This window comes from Dromiciops gliroides, chromosome 6, assembly GCF_019393635.1.
Source record: "Dromiciops gliroides isolate mDroGli1 chromosome 6, mDroGli1.pri, whole genome shotgun sequence".
NCBI lineage: Eukaryota > Metazoa > Chordata > Mammalia > Microbiotheria > Microbiotheriidae > Dromiciops > Dromiciops gliroides.
The window spans coordinates 92,652,116-92,659,156 of record NC_057866.1 but is presented as its reverse complement, the minus strand read 5'-3'; positions in this window follow the sequence as shown (position 1 = coordinate 92,659,156).

The window sequence follows — 7,041 nt, the reverse complement described above, 5'->3', positions numbered from 1 at the left end:
GTCTGAAGTCATATTTGAACTCAGGTCCTCCTGACTCCAGGGCCGGTACTCTATCTACTGTGCCACCTAGTTGCCCCCGCCCCTTATTACTTTAAGAGGAATGTGAGGTCTGGAGAAGGAAATGAGAAGCTCATATAGATTACAAAAGACCTAGCCTGGACTTCAAGTCAAACACTTATACTGCACATTCAGCCATATATTTTTTTAACTGCAGCTCCACTGACAGATGAGACAACAGTCCACATTGAGATAGCACTTCATAGTTTGCAAAGCACTCTCTCCACTGCAACATTTGAAGGCAAGGAATGAAGGCATGGCTCTCTCCATTTTACAGATGAGGAAATTTGAACTTAGATAAGGGAAGTAATTTGCCCAAAGTCACACATCGGCAAAGTGATATGGTTGGGACTCAAAAGGAGAACTTCTTACTCTGAATCTGTTACTCTCTCCACTGAGAAATCAGGGAAGACTTCACAGAGGAGACAGCATTTAACATGCGTCTTGCATAACAGGTAGCAGAGAGGGATTTTTTTTTTTTACAGGCTCCTATGTTCTGTATTAGGTCCATGGGTGAACGTAGCATTTTTAAAAAAACTCCATCCTTGAACTATGAGCCAAGTAAAAGTTCGAAATAAGGACAAATAAGGATCAGCAGCAGCTCAAGCAACCACGCCTTGGAAAAATGTCAGTAACGTGTTGTTCTTAGGTAGCCTCTTTCAAGACTCTAGTCAGAACACTTCAAGCAGCATTAACACAATTAGGTTGATTTGGCCACACAAGGGAGTTGATGAATTCTGAATGCTAGGCACAGGCTGCCCAGCATGGATTTCCCTTCAGCTCTTGTACCAAGCCATTAGAACAGAGGTCCTATGTCAGAGAAGCCTCTCTGCGATTGTATTTGTTATCCAGGAGGCAGGGCAAGGCAGGCTGGGCTCAATTCCAATGCAAGGCCGGCCCATGTTTGAAGAGCCAAAGGTTCTTGTTACAAACCATGGACTCACCTTTCAGGAGGAATCACTGAATTTTAAAGTTTGAGAGGACCCTGGAAAATAGGGTGTTAGAATTATTATAAGAACCTAGAATGTTCTAGGTAAAAATCACAGGACCACATATCCAGAGCTGGAATAGACTTCAGGGCTTGTTTTGCTCCCTGCTCTCATTTTACATATAAGGAAACTGAGGCCCAGGGAGGTTAAAAGACCTGCCCAAGATCACACAGCTTCAGAGGTGGGTTCGAACCTAGGTCCTCTAATTCCTGAATCAGTACCCCCCACCCTCGTCCCACTCTACCACCCTCGGTCCTTTGACTCCCAGGTCAGTATTCCTTTCACAGTACTATGCTGACACAGAATAACTCTTACCCATGCCTGAAGGAATGAGCTTACAGTCTTGTTGGGTATTTATGACATAGCCACAAATAATAAACATCCAAGGCAATTCATTTTTTTTTTTTGCAGGGCAAGGAGGGTTAAGTGACTTGCCCAGGGTCGTGTCTGAGGCTGTATTTGAACTCAGGTCCTCCTGAATCCGGGGCCAGTGCTTTATCCACTGTGCCACCTAGCTGCCCCCAAGGCAATTCATTTTAAGTGCTATATAAGTGGTTGGGATAATGTGTAATACATATCTCCTCTTAGAACATAGGCTGCAAGATGTTAGAACTGGAAGGGCTTTTTGCTCATAGAATGTGAAATGTTTGAGATAGAAAGGGCATTAAAACGGAAAACAGGACATCAGAACTGGAAGAACCTTTGGCATAGAATATAGAACCTTAGCCCTGGAAAAACCCTTAGAATATCGGACACAAATTGTTAGATCTAAAATAGAACATCAAACATCAGAACTGAAAGGCTCCTTAGACCTTAGAATATGAGAGCTAGAAGAAAGCTTAGATTTTGGGGTCCTATGGAACTTGGTTGGGCAAAAAATATTCCATCTTTATTTTCACTAATCTCTAACTGAAAGTTCACATTTCCTTCAATTATTTCAAAACAACATTTTTAGAAGAGGTTCTCCAGACTGTCGAGGGGATCCATCACACACACATACACATGCACATACAAGATTAAGAACCTGGACCTCATTAAAGAACCAATGTGGGGCAGCTAGGTGGTACAGTGGATAGATCACTAGCCCTGGAGTCAGGAGTACCTGGGTTCAAATCCGGCCTCAGACACTTAACACTTACTAGTTTTGTGACCCTAGGCAAGTCACTTAACCCCAATTGCCTCATAAAAAAAAGAACCAATGAGATCCAATGAGATCATTTTATACATGATGAAGATGAATCCCAAAGAGGGGAGTAACATCCCAGAGGTCATAGACTAAGACAAAGCAGGGCCATTGGACTCCAGATCTCAAGATGCCTAGTGCCAGATCCTTCAGCTTACACCAGGCTGCTTACTTTAAAATATGAGTTTTATGAAGCAATCTAATGTTATTCCATTCCCTAAGGGCAATTGAAGCTGTCTAGAAATGGACTAGGCTGTTTTGGGGAGGCCTTGGGTATTTCTTCAGTTAAGGTCTTCAGGTGGAGAAGATTATATGACTACTTGGAGGGCATGTAGTACAGAGGGTTCTAAGTCACACAGTGCAGTGACACCATAGTTCATGGAGTACTGTAGTGGCTTGGAATCAGGAAGACTCCTCTTCCTGAGTTCAAGTCTGTCCTCAGACACTTAGTAGCTGTGTGACTCTGGACAAATCATTTAACCCTGTTTGCCTCAGTTTCCTCATCTGTAAAATGAGCTGGACAAGGAAATGGGAAACCACTACAGTATCTTTGCAGAGAAAACCCCACACAGGGTCACAAAGAATCGAACAAGACTGAAAAATGACTGAAGAACAAGAAGTCACAGATGAGTTGAACTAAGGGGTCTTCAAAGTCACTAAGAACATTAACATTTTATCACAGCGCTTGGGCTCCAAAAAAGCAAATAAGTGGCCCACTAAAATTTGTGAATGGGGGCAACAAGATGGCACAGTGGATAGAGCACCACCCTGGAGTCAGGAGGACCTGATTTCAAATCCAGCCTCAGACACATAGTAGCTGTATGACCTTGAACAAGTCACTTAATCTCAATATGCCTCTCCCAAAATAAATAAAATTAATGAATATGATGATATTCAAGCTTTTGCTCTGCTAATAATGATTAAAAGCTAGGAATTATATATAATTTCATGACTTCCTAGGTGCTTATACTCAAATTATCCCATTTGGTTCTCAAAATCATCACTGTCAAAGAATCAAAGAAAGAGAAGAAGAAAGCAAAGCTCAGAAAGGTTTAGTGACTTCCAGAGAGTCACTCAGTTCTCCTGGGGGCAGGAGGAGCTGAAATTTGAACCCCAGGCCCTTTAACCCTAAGTTCATTGTGCTCAGCACCATTTACCTGAACAGTACGTCTGCCCATCTTCCTCATGAAACACAGCTCTGCAATAATACAGCTAAGCTTTTAAAGTTTGTCTTCTTAGTAGCCCCACCTAATGTTGCTTAGCTCATGCCCCATCAGGCATCAAAATGAGTCTCCCACTGGAGTTAGTTCTACCTCCTCAATGTTTCCCTGAGAACTCCATTTTCATTGGGCTAAAAGGAACAATGCTGGATGTGGAGTTGGGACACCTCATCTGGTATCATGGCAACCAATGGTTATCACAGGTTTAAAGCACACATCCCCTACTTAACAGCTTGTGCAGCCTTGGTTAAGTCATTAGACCATCAACAGGTTTATGTGGCAGGCATCATTCCAGGATCGGGGGATACAATGGATAACATGAGATAGTCCTTGCCCTCAAGGGGCTCACATTCAGCTGGTTGGAGGTGGGTGGTGGATGGAGCCACAACATGTTCAGAGAACCAAATTCAAAATAAATATAAAAGAAGTGTCAAATGATGGAGAGCATGATTTAAGTTGGACCTTGAAGGATGCATAACATTGATGGCATTTTTTTAAAGCTCAATATTGGAGCATTATTAGGTCCCATGGGGCACATGAGACTAAGAGCTGGGAGAATCAGGAAACTCTTCTTGAAGAAGGTGACAAAGGTCAAAGTTGAGCTGAGCCTTGAAGGGAGCTATAGGTTTCAAGAGATGGAGGGGAGGAAGAAGAGCATCTACATAGAGTACAGCCTACATGAAGCCATGGAGATGGGAGATGGGTTGTCCTGTGTAGGGAGAGGAAAGAGAGGCACTGCTGGATTTAGAGATCTGGATTTAAATCCTGCCTTAGACATGTATTAGCTAAGTGACCTTGGGCAAGTTACTTAACCTCTCTGGACCTCGGTTTCATCATCTGTAAAAGTAGGGAGTTGGACTCCAGGAACTTCAAAGTCCCTTCCGATTCTAAGCCATAAGTAGGTCCATTTGGCTGGAGTGAGTGAGAAGTAAATCTATGTCATTTCTCTCAGTTTCAGTTTCTTCCATTGTAAAACTGGGATCATCAGGTTTGTCCTGCCTCCTTCGTGGTATATTTGTGTTGTGTTAAGTGAAAGAAGGGATAGAAAGTCATACAAATGTGAATGATGACTGTTGGTTCAGTCCCATCTTCTCACTTAGGGCCCTCCTGACTGACCATCTTCTACTTTTCTGAATTCCTCTATCACTCACACAATTTAGCACTTAATTCTTTACTGCCTTGTGTTGTTTCCTGGATATGAGTCTGGTCTCCCTCATGGAGCTTGTCAGTTTCATGAAGACAGATACCATGTCTTAAAATTCTACATCTCCTAGGTTGACCCACAATACTTGCTGATGGATTGAGCAATTCATGTTAGAACTCTCCCTGTCTAAGGCATTCTACTCATCTATCCCTTTTCTTTTTTTGACTGACAAAGGATGATGGATTTAGAGCAGAATCTTAGAAGTAATGTATTTTCTCCTCCTCTCATTTTACAGATGAGTAAACAGACAGTTTAAATCAATGCAATCAAACATGCGTGTGTTCCACAACATTCCCTAGTGTTACCCAAACCAGATTAAAGCATAGTTCCTATCTGATTTTCCATGCCAGGAACAGCACCCTAACAGTGCTCTCCCTCTGACAGTTACACAGATGCATCTTCTGACCTCCCACTCCTTGAAAGGCCAATTTAAATATCTCCACCTCTGGGAAATTTTGCTTGATGTTCCCAGTTGTTAATGATCATTTCTCCTCTAGGATCTCACACATTACTTGGTTGTCATTGTTCTAACACATTTATCAGGTGACTTTGTGTATTACATTTAATCTGTGTTGGTTCCTTACCCACCAGCTAGACTCTAAGTTCACTTAGGACATGTCCTCTGTCTTATCTCAATTCTGTGTCACCCCCAGTGTTAAGCACAGCATTGTAAAAACAATAAACATTTAATAAATGTCTGTGGAATTGAAATGAAATGGTGAGTAGAGGTGTGTTCCTGGGGGTAAGTGTGGTAGGGAGACTGATCTGGTGTTGCTTTAGTGTCTGGACCAAAGAAAAGAGAGACCTGAGTGATGGAACCATATTTGTGATCCGGCTTTGGCCTGTCTACCTGATTAAACAGAGTTGCTTTCCTTGCTCTTATACCAAGGAAGGGGAGGATGGCAGCAAGCACTAGAATATGATTCACAGTGTTGAAGCCCCTGCAGCCCACACAGACAACATCTGAAGTGCTGCACTCATGACACCCTGGAGCATCTTCAGAGGAGGGAGGGGGGATCAGAATGGTTAAAGGTCTGAAGAGCATCAAGCAACAGTGGAAGGAACCGGATGTTAGCCTCTGGAAGAGAGGAATTGGAATGTGGAAAAAATGTCTTCAATATCTGAAGGACAAAAATGTGCCAGAGGAATTAACTTTGTTATGCTTAGCCCCGAAGGGCAGAATTAGGAACAAGTTGTGGAAGTTACAGAGAGTTTGGTCTCAAATTGATGTAAGGAAAAACAATTAGGCTGTTGGAAAGAAAGAAGGAAGGAAGGAAGGAAGGAAGGAAGGAAGGAAGGAAGGAAGGAAGGAAGGAAGGAAGGAAGGAAGGAAGGAAGGAAGGAAGGAGGATGGAAGGAAAGGAGGGAGGGAAGAAAGGAGGAAAGGAGGGGAAAGAAAGAAAGAGAAAAATAAGAAATGCTGCAAATATAAAACTGAAAAAATTGAGATGGTAAAGCCAGTTGACACAATGCATCCTATAGCCAATGGAGACATTAAAGGAAGGAAACCCTTTACGAACCAGAGGGATTTCTCTAATGAGAGCCCAGAGGCAATAGGGGAGGGAGCTTTGGAACTAGAGGTCCCACATTATTTCTGGGACCCCAATATTATGGTGAGCCACTCAATTAACGCTCCAGGTATTAAATTTGGCCCTCACAGAAAGAAGAAAGCATGAAAAAAGAAAGAAAGAAAGAAAGAGAGAGAGAGAGAGAGAGAGAGAGAGGAAGGAAGGCAGGGAGGGAAGGCAAGTGAAGGGAAGGGAAGGGAAGGAGGATGGAAGGAAAGGAGGGAGGAAAGAAAGGAGGGAGGGGAAAGAAAGAAAGAAAGAAATAACAGAGAAAGAGAAAAAAGAGAGAAAGAAAGAAATAACAGAGAAAGAGAAAAAAGAGAGAAAGAAAGAAAGAGGAAGGAGGAAAGGGGAAGGAAAGGAAAGGAAAGGAAAGGAAAGGAAAGGAAAGGAAAGGAAAGGAAAGGAAAGGAAAGGAAAGGAAAGGAAAGGAAAGGAAAGGAAAGGAAAGGAAAGGAAAGGAAAGGAAAGGAAAGGAAAGGAAAGGAAAGGAAAGGAAAGGAAAGGAAAGGAAAGGAAAGGAAAGGAAAGGAAAGGAAAGGAAAGGAAAGGACTATGAAAGGAAGGGAGGGAGAAAGGAGAGGAAGGAAAACAAAGGGAAAAAATCTGCCTAAAAGTAGTTTGTATTTCTTCAAAATATAGCAGGTTCCTCACCCCTGAATGTTCTCACCATGCAAAGGCTGTCTTAGAGGGTATTCCTGCTCAGGTATTATTGGGGAGATGCTCTCTGATGATTCTTCCAACTTGGTTTCTGTAATTCCAAAGTTCAGGTAACACTTTTCACTCCATATCTAGATAGCTCCCAGCCATTGGTTTGCAC